Source organism: Notamacropus eugenii, chromosome 4, assembly GCF_028372415.1.
Source record: "Notamacropus eugenii isolate mMacEug1 chromosome 4, mMacEug1.pri_v2, whole genome shotgun sequence".
Classification (NCBI taxonomy): domain Eukaryota; kingdom Metazoa; phylum Chordata; class Mammalia; order Diprotodontia; family Macropodidae; genus Notamacropus; species Notamacropus eugenii.
In genome coordinates, this window is record NC_092875.1 from 269,548,872 (window position 1) to 269,566,316 (window position 17,445).

The 17,445-nt window shown below is 38.5% G+C and overlaps 1 pseudogene; it reads left to right on the top strand.

Moving 5' to 3' along the window:
* Positions 1–6,415: 6,415 nt before the first annotated feature.
* On the top strand, positions 6,416–15,972 carry LOC140498742 (ATP-dependent RNA helicase DHX15-like; annotated as a pseudogene).
* Positions 15,973–17,445: the final 1,473 nt, after the last annotated feature.

Below are 17,445 nucleotides of genomic sequence, written 5' to 3' on the forward strand. Positions count from 1 at the left end.
TAGGTGACTACAGTTAGTAAGTGTCTAAGGAAGGATTTGAACCCATTTTTTTCTGATTCCAGATTCAGCTTTCTCTATGCTGTACCACCTATCTGTCCAGAAGAATGAAGAGAAATAAGAAGTTATCTGTTTGTCATGTATGGACCTGTATCAAATCAGATCATTATTTAGGACAGTAAACTAATTTCACGCATCTTCATAAACAATAGTAAGTATATTCATGACCTTCATAATTTACAAAATGGCCCTGTATGGTGAAAAAAAGAATGGGAATATATCAGTCATAAAAACTGGTGGTGGAGGATTAAAGAAAAAGTTTCTTTAAATGATCTCTCTCAAGCATATACTTTCACCTTAAATAACTTACAGGACCTGGTGTTTCTGTGACATCAGTGAGTTATTCCTTCTCTATCTAGAACCTGTAGTAGTGGAATATCAGGAGAGGCACAGGAGCTCTATAACCTGTGTGTCTTCTCATTGATGCATGGGTTTACTTTGAGTATATTGTTTGTACTATGAACATTAACAGTCTATTAGCAAGGTTGTTGTTTAGTTTACTTTCATAATAAGTTGATGTATAGAAACTGATATTCAATAGGCTTGAACATAACTTCTCTAATATTTTCATGCTTCAATTTTTTATATTTTCTTGTCTTCATCTCCTTAATTAGGCCTTTTCCAGTATTCCAATGGAGCTGTGATCTCATCAGTGTGGGGTATTCCCTCCAATAGTACATATTGTATCATATATATGTATGCATACATATATATATACATACATATACATATATTTCACATAAATCATATAACCCAGTCCCTCCTTTTAGGAAACTGAGACCCAGAGAGGTTTAATGACTTGCCCAAGGCTTCAGAAGCAATAAACAACAGCATAGATTTGAACACATGTCCCTAAAATTCAGAAACTGTGCTATCATGGCTCCCTTAGGTACTTCCAGATGAGGACCAAGATCCTTCTTTCAGACCTGTAGGTTCTTGTTTTTTCTTCTACAAGCCAATACAAGCACCAACATCCATGTGAGAGTTACAAGATGTATCTTCCAAAGGAATTCAAGTTGATTGCTCTTGCAGTTCAGAGAAAAAACTCTGCCTCTGGTATTACTCCTTGTTGTTAACACTCTTGGGCTCTTTAAGTGTCCTAGAAAATTTAGCATCTCTGATTCATCAAGCTGTACGTGCCTGAGCTTGTGGAAAATCTTCTTGACTCTCTAGACTGGTCTTAGAATCAACTGGGCCTTTGCATACATTCATGAATTTCAGGAGTCTTAGTTGTAGGTTCCTGTTATCTGAGAGAACCCTATGAAAGGTTGGTTCTAATTATTAATAGAAAGATGATATAGATAACAGCACTGAGAGGTGGCAGTTATTCCAGGATGAGTTTGGTTTGAATATTTTTAAGAGTGACCTTGAAAGAAATTGCTATTGACTTGGCTTGGGGGTAGAAGGCCAGTGAGTAAAATCTTTTGCAAAGTAAAAAAGAAAAAATGTTGTTGACTTTACTATGGGAACTTAGGAGACCATAAGAAGCTACAGTTCAAAGAAAACTATTAACTATTACCATGCAAAAAAAATACTACTTAATGTTTCCTAAACTTAATTTTTATACTTAATACAAATTTTTTGTTTCTACTCAAGATAAGAGAATCTTCAAACGGGCCCATCCTTTTCTTGCAGTTTCCATAGATAATCAGTAATAATGGTAATGGCAATAATGGAAGTAACAATAATACAGGCCTGCTCCATCACTTAACTTACAGATAATCTAATTCCATACATTAGTAGCACCTCAGATTGTGAGAGGGATCACAGTAAGGAACTGAGCTTGTAGACAGTCTTCTTGACTTTCAAGATTGGTCTTAGAAGCAGCTAGGCCTTGGCACAGCAATCAGACTAAAACACTAGTTCAGAGGTGGGAAATCTGTGGCCTCAAGGCCACATGTGACACTTTAGGTCCTCAAGTGCAGTCCTTTGACTGAATCCAAACTTGAACAAATCCCCTTAAGAAAAGGATTTGTTCTGTGAAACTTGGGCTTGATCAAAAGGCCTCACCCAAGAATCTAGAAGGCCATATGTGGCCTCGAGGCCGCAGGTTCCCTACCCTTGCTCTAGTTTATGTTAGAAGGACCTAAAGAACAATTTAGAGAACTGGTCTTGGAGTCAGGAAGGATAGCACAGTCTCCCAAGGTTGTTGTGATGATAAAATGAGATGAATAAGGTGCTTTGAAAATTGTAAAGTGCTACCTAAATTATTAATATAACAATTATAATTAACGAGAACAGCAATAACTTCCCAGTGCTCCAGGAAATTCCGTAAGATGAAAGGTAAATGTCCTTGTGCATTGGTATAGGGAATTTCCTGATTCAGAATTCCTTATACCAATAAAATCATAGATCCAGTTTAAAAACAAATAGCACCTTACAGGGTTGTTGTGAGGATCCAATGAGATTACGTATATAAAACACCTTGTTAACACTTTGCAGCTAGGTAGCACAGCCGATCTGGTGCTGGGCCTCTAGTTAGAAACACTCATTTTCATGAGTTCAGATCTGGCCTCAGGCACTTACTAGCTGTGCAACCCTGGGCAAATCTGGCCTCTGACATTAGCTGGGTGACCCTGGGCAAGTCACTTAGTCCTGTTTGCCTTAGTTTCCTCATCTGTAAAATGAACTGGAGAAAGAAATGACAAACCACTCCCGTATCTTTGCTAAGAAAACTTTAAATGGGGTCAAGAAGAGTTAGACACAACTAAAGTGACTAAACAAAAATAACCTTAAGGAACTATAGAAATGTATTATTGTTACATAAATCACTTTATAAATTTTAAACCTCTTCCTATCAATTATTATTGTTAGAATGTTGGCAGTTAATATTGTTTTTCTATTGATTAGCTAAGAGGCTAAAATTGTTTAAGGACATATTATAAACGTGGAAATCACTAAGAATGATGGTTCAGGTTGGTTGGAAGATTATGCTATGTTCCTGCCCACTGAGAATGGTGGGAGGGTGTTCCAGAGATCAGTCTATAACAATGAGAAGAATCTGAACTGAGTTATATAATGGAATAGTTCTGAGAGACGTTAGTTCAGGAACATTTAAAATAAAATCTTTGGTATTTAAGTAGCATTAAAAAAATTGCTTGTTGCTCAGAATCTCTGAGATACCTTTCAACATTCAATGCTTAGAATTCTGGATTTGGAGTCAAAAGCTCTTGGGTTTAAATCCTAGTTACTTACTATATGTGTGACCTTGGGCAAGTCATTTTACTCCTATATGCCTCAGTTTCTTTATCTGTAAAACTAGGGATTTGGACTAAATGGTCTCTAAAGTCCCTTTCAGTTCTAGACTTATGATCCCATGGTCCTGTCTTGCCCTTTCATTTTTTTATCTTCCCTTTTCTATTCCAAAAAAATAGAAAGTGAAAGAAAGGAATAATTTCCTTATTTAAATGAAAGACATCTTCTCTTTTCCCTCTCCCAAAGACTTCTTTCTCTTTATTTACAGCTAATTCTTTTTATAAGAATCAAGTTATCCAGTTTCTAGATTGGTTCTAAAACTCATCTTGGCTTATTTAGTTTGCTGAAGCAAACAAATCTTAGGCCCAACCACTAGAAAATCTGGCATTGCAGTCTCAAATACCATAAGTACCACTGGGACCCACCCTTCTTTCTCTAAGAAAACTATTTCCAATAAGTCTTTACTTCATTTTATTTACATGAATATAGTCTTTGTGTCTCAACCTTTTGAGGCCTGCCCCACCTCTGTCTTGCAACACTGCTGCTCTATCCAGAGATTCCATCCAGATCATTCCACAGTGAAAAACAAAGATATATTGAGGTTCTAGTTTGTGGGAATTTACACAAGGTGCCAGAAGTTGCTCAGATTAAATAGACATCATCATGTTAAATAATGAAATTAGAAAAACAATTTGATTCGTATGGGCTTTCTTTTCAGATACAAAACGGTGTTTTGTATCCATTGTTTGTGCTTACAATATAATATATATGAATCATCTGCATTTGTGTCTTATCCTTCTTCCAGACTGGATAATCCATGAGGGAAGGTAACCTACCAAATAAATTTAGTATCTCCCTTGCCGCAGCCCAGTAAGTGACACAGTTGATTGGCTGTTGTCCTTCATTCTCGAAGAGGACCAAAGTGACATCACTATGATAAAGTCAAATTTCACTGTGTTTGACTGTGTCTAATCAGACCATTACAAACTTGGAATGCTCTACTACAGATTAGGCACAGATAGTCCATGTGAACATTTGGGATGGTTACTCCAAATCTGCACATCCTATATTTTCTTTGTGTTGTTTCAATTCTGCTTTGTTCATGGAGCACAGCATCTTTTCTGATGCCATGCTGAGCATAACCCTGTGCCAGGGTCTCCCATGTCCCACAATCAAATCCAAAGTTCTTGAGAGAGAGAGACCTTGAGAGTATCCTTGTATCACTTCTTCTGACCACCATGTGATCGCCTGCCCCATGCGAGTTCTCCTTAAAAGGATCTTTTTGGCAAGTGTACATTTTACATTCGAACAACGTGGCCAACTCATTGGAGTTGTGCTCTCTGAAGCATGTTTTGAATGCTTGGCAGTTTAATTTGGGCAAGGACTTAAGTGTCTGGTACCTTATCCTGCCAGCTGATCCTCAGAATCTTCCTAAGATAGTTCTCACTTACTAAATGTTGAATGACTGAATGAAGTACCTTGCTAGATATGGATTAATTGAGGATGCTCCTTTCCTTCTATGCATTATTGAATATCAAGAAGTCACCAGGTAGCAAAAATATTATAAAAGCCTATGAGTCCAAGAAATTGGTGACTTGAAAGACTCTGTTTTTTTAGAGTGATTTAAATCCTTAGGTGCTTTTTTAATAAATTTGACATTTTAAAACCTTAGACTTCTACATTTTCAAATTATGTTTTATGAAACTTGCTTACTTTTTCTTTTCTTACTATATCCCATTACCCTGATAACCTGTTCCTTCCCTATCCCCAAATGTCATTTTTCAGACAAACAAATTTGTCATACAATATACAAATACTAGTATTTGTTACACAAATATTAGATATGAGCTAATGGACAAGGGGCGGTTACAGAGTTCTCTTCTTCCCTACTAATTGTGGCTGAATGTTGTAGATTTCTGTAACAAAGTGCTTTCCTATGCACTTCACATTCATCCATGAAATAGTAATCATTTTACATTAGTTTGAAAAATATCATCTTTTAGGATGCTATAGACAGAATATGGCTAGGGAGTTTACCAGAAAGAAATGATCAGGAATAGTACTTGCTGATAATCATCCTTATTGGAGCAGAGACAGAAACAGAATTGGTTATGTATAAGTGAAAATCAAACTGTAATTTCAAGGCATTAATTTAGTTAACCAAATAGATGCATGCAATTAAAATGCAATATTGTTGTGATTATAATGCAATCAGCAAATTATTAAATTGCAATCAAAATGTAAACAAGTCTTATGTGTGTGCCAGAAGTCTTCTCATCTCATTATTTTAGCTAAACCTATAAGCTAGTATTTGGTAAACAGAATCTTCCACATTTCTCAGCTGTCTCATTCAAAATTTGGTCTGCCTTTTCAACATTAGCCACAACCAATATTTTTAGTTGAATGAAAATACTAAAAAAGGCTGTAATTTCTCTTTACAAATGAAATTAAAATCATACAAATAGGAAGCTTGATGATAACAGGATATACAAAGCTTTGATTTGAGAAAAATGAAAATTCATTTTAAATTTAAATATCTCATTCCCATTCATTCAAGGACCTTAAAGAAAAGCAACATATTACTAACAGCTTACTATTTTCACTGTCTGTATTGTATAATCAAAATAAAAAACCATAATACTGTATATGTATATGTATAGATAAATTATTCTAAATTTTTTTAAAAGTCAAAGCTTCTTACAAATATATGCTTGTTTTTGTTTCTTTCTTGATGAGGCAGTTGAAGTTAAAATGACATGCCCAGGGTCACATAGCTAGCAAGTGTCAAATGTTTTGAGGGCTGCTTTCAAAGGGAAAAAAAGATCATTATATTTTGACTTCTCATCTTATACAATAAATTCATGGCATTGTGGAAAAAAAATCCTAGTTTTTTCAGAAGTCAGAGTCAGCATATCTGGCTTTCATCCTTGGCTATATAGTTTGCTATTCATAAGTGTTTGGTGAATGGAACAGAGGTCAGTATACATTACAATAAAATATATATCACAATAAATGTCCTCAAAAAAACAAACAAACCTCAAACTTTAGCCCCAGGTTAAACAAATGTGATGAGTTTTGAAAACCTAGCTCATCTACAATCTACAGAGAGAGTTGGTTATCTGGTTGTTGGACCAAAGTGACATCACTGTGTTGGAATCAAGTTATGGTGTGTTTGATTGTGGCTGATCAGATCAACATGAGCTATGAGTGCTCTACTACAGGTCAGGTACAAATAGTCCATATGAACATTTGGGATGGAGAGGTCTCTAAATTTGTGCATCTCATGTTTCTTTTGAGCTACTACAATTCTGCTTTGCTCAGAGAGCACAGAGCCTTCTTTGATCTGGGCATTCCATGCTAGGCAGTCCTTTGCCAGAATCTCCCATGAGACAATTCCATAGTTTTTCAGAGAAGAGAGAAGTATAGAATAATGAAAAGAACAATGGAGTTCAAGTAATCACAAAACCATAGAATATCAGAGATAGAAGGTGTTGTGGTTTGGGGTGCTAGGAATCCCCAAATGCAAGGGTACAGGGTGGGGGTCTGGCTCAAAAGAATTTGACCATTTAAGCCTTCTTTCAGTTCAAATAGTGAGTTTATTATGACACCAATTGTGTGGGCAAGATTCCTAGAGGGTCTGTGCTATTTGTGCAGCCAATACAAGCAGGCCAGATTTTAAGAATCTGAGCATTTGATGAGGATAAGATTGATATTTGTAATGTTAATGAGATTTATGTTACTGGGAGTTGAAAAGATCTTCCCTGCCCATTAATAGGTCCCTAGGTGGAGCCGATTAAAGAAAGCTTGATTAGTGGAGGATCCTTTTGTAGGAAGGCCCACACTGTTTGTAATTTCTAATGAGGCACTTAGTCATGAGGGTCATGCCATCTGACTCTGAAAAGAGTATATATACTCTGAGGTAAAGTTTTGCTTTGGGGGCTTATTCTTTGGAAGAAAGCTTATGTGCCAGAGGAGACTCTGGGCAGCCATTAAGGAGCAACCAGTCCCCCCTTCCCCTTTCAAAATCCAGATATTGACACTTCTCTCTCTGGTAACTATGTATGTATGTAATGGTCAGATAGTTGAATCTGTCTGTTGATCTGTGACGTATGTATTGCTTATGGTCAGACAATTAGAAGCCCTGTCTTTGAGTCTTTATTTTTCTGTTTGTATTTTCTCTGTTAGTATACGTGATTAAAGAAGATTGTTCAACCCTCAAAAATTACTTTCCTTTTAGAAAAGCAGATCTAAGAAGCCGTGCCAGCCGGCCATCCTGGATGTGTCAGAGTTGCCGTTGGTTGTTGTGTTTGTTCTTTGTTTTTGAAGAAGACCATAACATCAGAGAAATGATGACATGACTTACACTTGACTTTGTTTTAAGTGAGGGAGGGCTGTGCAAGGTCACCAATCTCATTTTCTCCTCCTGAGCCATCTGGGTCCATTGACCAGATATTTATCAGGATATGTGTCAGGGTGCTTGCTGCTACAATATTTTATACAGAAAGTCTGTGGAAAGATCTGGATGGGAGTAAGGAGTGGCAAGTAGCCTGAGGTGGGCCAGGTGCAGACAATTGAGGGAGTTAAGTGGCCAGAGACCCACAGTGAAAAGGCAGTTAAAAGGATTATTGACTGAAATGGGACTGGTGCCTCAAGGGAATGCCAGGGATCTGACTTCCTAAAATTTGTGGGATAGTTCTAGGATTGAGGGTCTTTACTTTTTGAGGGTCCATCAGCCCCATCAGAAGGGACCTTTGACTAACTCATACTCAAAAAAAAACCCCTTCCTATAATGTAACTGACAAGTGGTTACTCAGCCCCTGCCTGAAGGCCTTCAATGAGAAGTAAGGCATCAAGTCTTATGGCAGCCCATTACACTTTTGGACAACTATAATTATTAGGGATTCTTTCCTTCTGAAATCAAGCCTAAATTTGCAACTTCCATACATTGCAACATTTGGAATGCAAAGGTCTAGGTTCAAATTTTGGCTCTGCTACCTATATATTTACTCTTCTGTCTTACTTTTTGCTAGCCTTTCACCACCAGCAATTCTCAAGAAGATCCCCTCCCAGGGGCGGAGCCAAGATGGCAGAGCAGAGAGATGCACATACACATAGCTCCGAACCCACAACCCACAGATCGGCTACAGGGGAGCAACTCACGGTGAATTCTGCACCCAGAGGAACATTGGAGCGAGGGAGATTTCTGTTCCGGAGAGACCTGAAAACCTCTCGCGGGGGGTCCTTCGTGCTGCGGACTGGGCGCCGGGACTGGGAGCAGAGGGCAGCCCTGCAGCGGCCGCGGCACTGAGAGGAAAAGATCCGAGCGGGCTTCAGGGACGGGATCTCCAGCGGCCGCGCGGGTCCCTCCACCCACAGAGGGACCCGCAAACCTCTCGCAAAAGGTCCGTCGCGCTGCAGACGCGGAGCCCAGCCCAGCCGAGACCTGCTGCGTCCACAGCACCAAGAGAAACAGACCCGAGCAGGCTTCAGGGATGGGATCTCCAGCGGCCGCACAAGTCCCTCCTCCCACAGGTGACGGAGGTCGGTGAGAGAGTCTCTTTGGCGGGTCGAGAGGGGAGTGGGGTGCCCCCATGATTCGGGCCCCCCCCGGGAGGTAGAAGCTGAGAGGCGGCTGCAGACAGGGGCTCCCCAAGTGGGCGGGAGCCTGGATCCATTGTGGAAGGTCTGTGCATAAACCCCCTGAGGGAACTGAGCCTGAGAGGCGTCCCTGCCCCAACCTGACCACCTGAACTTAATTCTCACACTGAACAGCAGCCCTGCCCCTGCCAAAAGCCCTAAGGCTGGAAGCAGCATTTGAATCTCAGTCCCCAAACGCTGGCTGGGAGGACCAGGAGACGAGGTGGGTGTGAGGAGAATATTCAGAGGTCAAGTCACTGGCTGGGGAAAATGCCCAGAAAAGGGAAAAGAAATAAGACTATTGAAGGCTACTTTCTTGGAGAACAGACATTTCCTCCCTTCCTTTCTGATGAGGAAGAACAATGCTTACCATCAGGCAAAGACATAGAAATCAAGGCTTCTGTGTCCCAGCCCACCCAATGGGCTCAGGCCATGGAAGAGCTCAAAAAGAATTTTGAAAATCAAGTTAGAGAGGTGGAGGAAAAACTGGGAAGAAAAATGAGAGAGATGAAAGAAAAGCATGAAAAGCAGATCAGCTCCCTGCTAAAGGAGACCCAAAAAAATGTTGAAGAAATTAACACCTTGAAAACTAGCCTAACTCAATTGGCAAAAGAGGTTCAAAAAGCCAATGAGGAGAAGAATGCTTTCAAAAGCAGAATTAGCCAAATGGAAAAGGAGATTCAAAAGCTCACTGAAGAAAATAGTTCTTTCAAAACTAGAATGGCACAGATGGACACTAAGGACTTTGTGAGAAAGCAAGATATCACAGAACATAGCGAGAAGATTGGAAAAATGGAAGATAATGTGAAATATCTCATTGGAAAAACAACTGACCTGGAAAATAGATTCAGGAGAGACAATGTAAAAATTTTGGGACTACCTGAAAACCATGATCAAAAGAAGAGCCTAGACATCATCTTTCATGAAATTATCAAGGAAAACTGCCCTGAGATTCTAGAACCAGAGGGCAAAATAAATATTCAAGGAATCCGCAGAACACCGCATGAAAAAGATCCAAAAGGAGAAACTCCTAGGAACATTGTGGCCAAATTCCAGAATTCCCAGGTGAAGGAGAAAATATTGCAAGCAGCTAGAAAGAAACAATTCAAGTATTGTGGAAATACAATCAGGATAACACAAGATCTAGCACCCTCTACATTAAGGGATCGAAGGGCATGGAATAGGATATTCCAGAAGTCAAAGGAACTAGGACTAAAACCAAGAATCACCTACCCAGCAAAACTGAGTATAATACTTCAGGAGAAAAAATGGTCTTTCAATGAAATAGAGGATTTTCAAGCATTCTTGATGAAAAGACCAGAGCTGAAAAGAAAATTTGACTTTCAAACACAAGAATGAAGAGAACCATGGAAAGGTGAACAGAAAAGAGAAGTCATAAGGGACTTATTAAAGTTGAACTGTTTACATTCCTACATGGAAAGACAATATTCGTAACTCTTGAAACATTTCAGTATCTGGGTACTGGGTGGGAGTACACACACACACATGCACACACGTACACATACATAGAGACAGAGTGCACAGAGTGAATTGAAGAGGATGGGATCATATATTAAAAAAAAAATGAAATCAAGCAGTGAGAGAGAAATATATTGGGAGGAGAAAGGGAGAAATTGAATGGGGCAAATTATCTCTCATAAAAGAGGCAAGCAAAAGACTCATTAGTGGAGGGATAAAGAGGGGAGGTGAGAGAAAAACATGAGGTCTACTCTCATCACATTCCACTAAAGGAAAGAATAAAATGCACACTCATTTTGATAGGAAAACCTATCTCACAATACAGGAGAGGGGGGGACAAGGGCACAAGCAGGGTGGGGGGGAGGATAGAGGGGAGGGCATGGGGAGGAGAATGCAATCCGAGGTCGGCACTCATGGGGAGGGAAAGGATCATCAGAGAATAGAAGTAATGGGGGACAGGATAGGATGGAGGGAAATATAGTTAGTCCTATACAACACAACTATTATGGAAATCATTTGCAAAACTACACAGATTTGGCCTATATTGAATTGCTTGCTTTCCAAAGGGAAGGGGTGGAGAGGGAGGGAGGTAAAGAAGTTGGAACTCAAAGTGTTAGGATCAACTGTAATGTTCTTAACACTAGGAAATAAGAAATACAGGTTAAGGGGTAAAGAAAGCTATCTGACCCTACAGGACAAAAGAGAAGATGGAGACAAGGGCAGAGAGGGATGATAGAAGAGAGAGCAGATGGATCACAGGGGCAATTAGAATGCTTGGGACTGGGGGGGAGGGGATAAAAGGGGAGAAAATTTGTAACCCAAAATATTGTGAAAATAAATGTTAAAAGTTAAATAAAAAAAAAAAAGAAGACCCCCTCCCCTTTTCCATCTTCTAAGAGAAAATTCAATTCCATAAACGCTTGTTGTTCAGTCATTCAGTCTTATTTATTTGACTCTTTGTGAACTCATGTACCACACTGTGTGTTCATGGGGTTTTCTTTGTAAATATACTGGAGTGGGTTTGCCATTTCCTTTTCCAATAGATAAGTCAAACAAAGGTTAAGTGACTTGCCCAAAGTCCCACAGCTAGTAAGTGTCTGAGGCCAGATTTGAATTCTAAGTGACTCCAGCCCCAGAGCTCTATCCTCTGAGCCATCCAGTTGCCCCCATAAACACTAGGCACCTATAAATCATGTGAGAAATTGTGCTGATCTTGGAGATACAAAGACAAAAAAAGACAAAAAGAGACAGTTCTTGCTCATAAGGATTAGGGACTGCTTTTATAATTGGGGAATGTGAATGAATCATATCAACTAGAACTGTGCTTTAGCAAACAAAAAAAAATGACTGACTGAATGAATGGGTGTACAAATAGATAAATAAGTGAATGACATAATATGTATATGTGTATGTACATTTTTTGGAGGGGCAGGGAGTGGATAGATCATTGGTTTTTACTGGTATAAGGGAATTCCTAGTGAGAGAACTTGCTTGGACAGTATAGAATGACTCTTTCTCAGAATCTTCAAGTTTTAAAGTTTTGACTGAGACCCTGAGACATGAAGTGACTTGCTGCTGGTCTCACAGACACTAGGTCAGAGATAGGACTTGTGTGTCTCTAGAAATGCTATGATTATTCCTGTTGGAGTACCACCTTTAAAAGCATTGTATTCAGCATGTGTGGAATAAAAAGACCCTTACTCAAAATCTTAAATAAATGAAGAGGCTTCTCAATAAGAACAGAAAGAAAAAAATTTATGACTATTCTTGAGAAAGTGACATCCTTCCACCAGGTTGAGGAAGCTGGTGGAGGGAGGCAACTTACAGAAATTAAAGCACAGTTTTATACCCTAAAGCAGAGAATCCCACCTCCCCACTATCCCACCTCTCCATTGGCTGGGAGGCAGGCTCACAATCTAAGTGCGAAATACTAGGCAAACTTGGGAAATCTTCACCTATCCCAACACAATTACCTCATCTAATATCTAACTTAACTGCTGATGTGGCTTTAGAAAAGAGGGGAAGGGGAGACTCAGGAACTGGTAGCCTTGATATGGCAACAGTACAACAAACAAAGGGGAGATTTGAGTAACTTCCAAGTTTCGCTTACAGCCCACAGCACTTTCTCAAAGAAAGCTGGTAGCTGGTGGAGGGGTGGTGGACCAACTGACCGTCCACAAGCCCTGGATACCTGAAACTCAGGTATCCAAGGAGAGAGGCCTTATGGTAGAGAAATTTTATTTAGAAAATCCAATATTCCCCATATTTTTATTATGAAAAGTCTTCACAATCTCCTCATCTCATTCAAGCATAAGCCACAGACTCAACACATTCAACATATTCCACTCATTCAACACACACAGCACATGCACGACATACAAGACTTCCACAATGTATCAGTCCATTCACTAATCTACCCCACACCCCTTGTTCCTATGCCATTCTCAAGAAGTGGATTCAGCTCCTTTTGGGAATATAAAGCTAGTTTGATGATACTCTGGTTAGGCATCTGTCCTTCTTATTAGTTTGGTGAGACTGGTTCTGGTAAAACAACACAGATCCCTCGGCACTATGTTGAGCTCATGTGCTCCTTACCAGCACCCAAAAGAGGAGTGGCTTGCACAAAGCCCATGAGAGTTGCTGCAGTGAGTGTAGCTCAGAGAATTGCTGATGAAATGGATATGATGTTGGGCCAGGAAGTTGGGTACTCCATTCATTTTGAAGATTTCCATGGACTGCAAAAACTATCCTCAATTAAATGACAGATGGAATGTTACTTCAAGAAGCTATGAATGATCCCCTTCTAGAGAGCTATGGTGTTATAATCCTTGATGAAGCTCATGAAAGGACTTTGGCCACATGTTCTCACGGGAGTTCTGAAAGAAGCTGTGAGGCAAAGATCAGATTTAAAGGTTATCATTATGAGGGCTGCTTTGGATGAGGGGAAATTTAAGATTTACTTAGATAATTGTCCCCTGGCTGTATGCCCTGTTGAGATTTTTTACACTCCAGAACCAGAGAGAGATTACCTCAAAGCAGCAATTTGAACTGTGACACAAATTCACGTGTGTGAAGAGTAAGGAGATCTTTTCCTTACTGGTGATAATATTTAATATAAAATTTTGGAATAATCTCTTTGTTCTCTCTGAAGTAAACTCAGAGAGTGCCTCTTCCTATGTCAGCAAAAGCCAGCCAAGGCCGACTCTACACTCCTTAAGGAGACCTTTAACCTAAGACACTATATCTTGAATAATGAGACTTTCCTTTGAATCTTATTATCTGTAGACATATACTATGTTATGGCATATTAATGGTAAAGAAAATATAGACATCTTAGGTCATAATTTCTATTGAACATTGTTTACCCTTTCCTATGTCAATTATCTGTTTAGGGGAGGAAGCCTGCCACTTACTAGTGGTGGGGTTTCTTTCCTTATCACCAAGACATATGCTTACCCAGCCTGAAATCCCAAGGCCTGACTAACATTGCTTTGTTAATTGTCCTGTCTTACTGAATTTATGATTTGCTTAATTAGGAGAGTTTCTTTTTCATGGCAAAATGTACTTAAGACAGATGATTTCTGTACTAGGTAGTCAGAGTCACCTCTGACTCCATAGCGCTAGGTAACTGTTTTCTTTATAGGGAATTGATCAATTAATTAATTAAATCATAAAATGTGTGCATTTAGCCTGTTGCCTTTTCTATAACCAAGTTTTCAGGTCAACACTGGGCAAGAGGAAACTGATAAAGCCTATAAGAGAATAAAGTGGGAAGATAGTGATTTAGATCCAGAAGTTGGTGATATTAAAATCATTCCTCTATATTCCATACTTCTGCCTCAAGGGCCTCCAAAAAACAAATTGCAGCAGTAGGTTGAAAAGTCTACCAATACTGCAGAAACATCACTAACAATAGATGGTGTAGTGTTTGTCATTGACCCTGGATTTGCAAAACAAAAGTATATAATCCTCTAATCATAGTGGAGTCTCTTTCGGTGACAGCAGTCAGCAAAGCTTCTGCCCAGCAAAGAGCTGGTGAAGCTGGTTGTACCAGGCCTGATTTATGCAGAGAAAGCCTATAAAACTGAAATGTAGGACAACACTTAGCCTGAAAGTTTGGGGTCTAATTTGGGTTCAGTGGTGTTATGGTTGAGGAAACTTGGTATAGGTGACTTCGTACACTTTGATTTTATGGATTCACCAACTCCTGAAACTCTGATGAGAGAACTTTTGAATTATGTAGTTGCTTTAAATGGCTGTGGAGATTTGACTGAATTGGAATCCATGATGGTAGAATTTCCATTAGATCCACAGCTTGCTAAAATGCTTTTTGTAAGTTGTGACTACAACTGTTCTAATGAGGTCCCATCTATTACTGCCATGTTGTTAGGTAATAGAGGGAAAAAGCCACCCCCATCTTTTCCCTCTCTTCTTTGGCTCCCCTCCCCATTTCTTGCCTTTCCTCAAAAAAGTCCAGTTTGGGTGGACCTCACATAGTTTTTTTCTAACATTATAGCTTGATGTATATTCTCAAAAAAGAACAAGTACCTTGAATATGAAAATAATTATTTAAATCAAAGAATAAAATCTTCACAAAATTTGTAGAAAGCAAAATAATTTATTGTATAATATAACAAAAATAATCAACTCTGACATACTGGTAAAACTTAGATTGCCAAATAGTAAAGAAAAGAATACTGGTACCTCACTATAACAGTAACTGCTATAACGCCATAATTCAGAATTTTTAACAAGGCGCATTATATAGAGACTTACCTCCCTAGGTTTATTATTAGTTCCAGAAGGATCTTGTTTTGAACACTGTTATAGCCTCTTCATTGTGATGTCAGTGAAAAGAACATCAATTAAAAACTGCCACTGTGAAAGAAAAAAAATAATAATGATTAAAATAACTTTACCCCATATCGAACTCTTTGCCATGCTAGCTGTTGTTTATACATTTGGAATACTTAAAAAGCCTGAAATGTCTGGGTAGTATGTGGGTAAAGGGAAGGGATTAACTATTTTTGTTTGCCTCTTTTGAATAATGTATTAGTTAAACATAGGTGATAGGGATCATAGACTAACAAGAACCACTTCTAGGCCCCATTAAGTAGATGTTGGGTAACAAGGGAAGCCTGAATTAGGATTGATGAGCTGAATTCTCCACCTTTTCTAGTAGCAGCACTAGCCTCTTGTTTTGGAAATGTTATGCACAATTACCTATTCCTTGAAGCCAGCAGGAGACACTCAAAATATCTGGAGCCTTGTCAGTCTTGTTGCACTGGTTCCTCTTCAATCTCTCCTTCCTCCCCCTTTCTTCCTTAATATCTAAACACTATGGGGCAACATTGTGTGTCAATTGTCTAGTTTGTTTTGAAGTTACATAGCTTAAGATGGAGATGAATCGTTGAAAAAGTGATGCATACATAAATATTTCTTCAAATTTTGGATTATGCACAAGGTATTTAAACCTGTCATAATAGAGGCCACTTACTAGCTTTGACAATATTAAATTTTATGTTCCAAGACATAGTAGTATGCCTTACATATGTCCATCTTGATGTTATCTCAATGTATATGTCCCCCATTTTAGAAAATTAAAAACTTTGGAAGAGAACTATGTTTAATTTGCTTTCTAATTTGTTTTAATTTGCACTTCAGAGAATGGTATTAAACAGTTTGTTGAAAAAGGTATGGGAGGCCTTATGAAGTGCTTTATAATTCAAATCATTCAATAGATATTTATCAAATGCACTTAATGTGCATTTGACTAATGTAATTTTGACCTTAGGGAAGCCTTCATGGTCCTGTATAGATGTGTATAAAAACATAGAATGTGTAAAAGGAAGTAATTTGAAACAAGGATGGAAAAATATATTGGAGTCAGATTGGGGAGTGGAGCATGAACTTTAAAAACCAGACTTATAAGTATGTAGTCTATCCTAGAAGCAATTGGGAGATACCAAAAATTTTTCAGCAAGAAAGTCATGCAGATTATTTTAGTTGGTATGTGAAAGCCAAATTAAAGTAGGGCAAGACAAGGAGCAAGGAAACAAATGATGAGGAAATGTCTCTATAATAGTTTAGGTGGTAGATGATGAATACCTGAACTAGGATGGTGGCTATGAGAATGGAAAGAAGGAGACAGATAAAGCATACTGTAGAAATAGAATAGATAAGACTTGGTAACCAAGAGCATATGAAGGGCAAGGGAGGATTGAAAAGTAGAGCAATATTTTGAAGCTGGTTATGTGAATAACTAGAAGGATGCTGATGTCCTCAACATAAAATGGAAAGTTTGGTGGAGGAGCAGGTTTAGGGAGAAAGATGATCAGTTCTGTTTTGGACATATGGAGTTTGAGATGCCAATGGTGTATCCAAGTAGATAAGCCCAATAGGCAGTTAGTGTTGCAGAACTGAAGACACAATATATCCAGGAGTGTGCTGGTAAATGTTTAATAACTGAGTCGCTGAAAACAATGTACACAAATTACACCTTTAAGGTTAATCTGCATTAATAAAATTTTCTCTATCACTTTCTTAAACCCCAATAATCAATAAAATAATAAGTCATGCTCTGGTATATAGTTTTTGCTGATTTCTGAGGTATAAATGCTCATATTGAAAATTTATGACAACAATATGGCACATTAGAGCAGTGGGTATGGAATCAAGATGATGTGAATGTCTGAGGTGGGATTTAGGCTCATATCTTACTGATTACAATTTCACTCTTTTATTAATGACATTACTTTGCTTTCATAGAATGAGAATACTGAGGGCCAAAAGGGTCACACTGGTAGTAAATGGCAGAGCAGAATTTGAATTCAGGTTCTTTGATTGTATATTTTGAACTCTTTGTTAAAATCCTTGTCTTTTGAGAAAAAGTCACATCATAAACAAATAAAAGGAGCAAGGGAAAAATATCTTTCAGAATTATAGGTAGAGGAAAAGTTCATGACTAAACAAATGATAGAGAAGATCAAACAAGATAAAATAGTTTTGATTAAAAAAGTAGAAAGTTTTAAAACAAAAGTAATGTAGCAAAAATTAGAAGTGAAACTAGTATTGGAA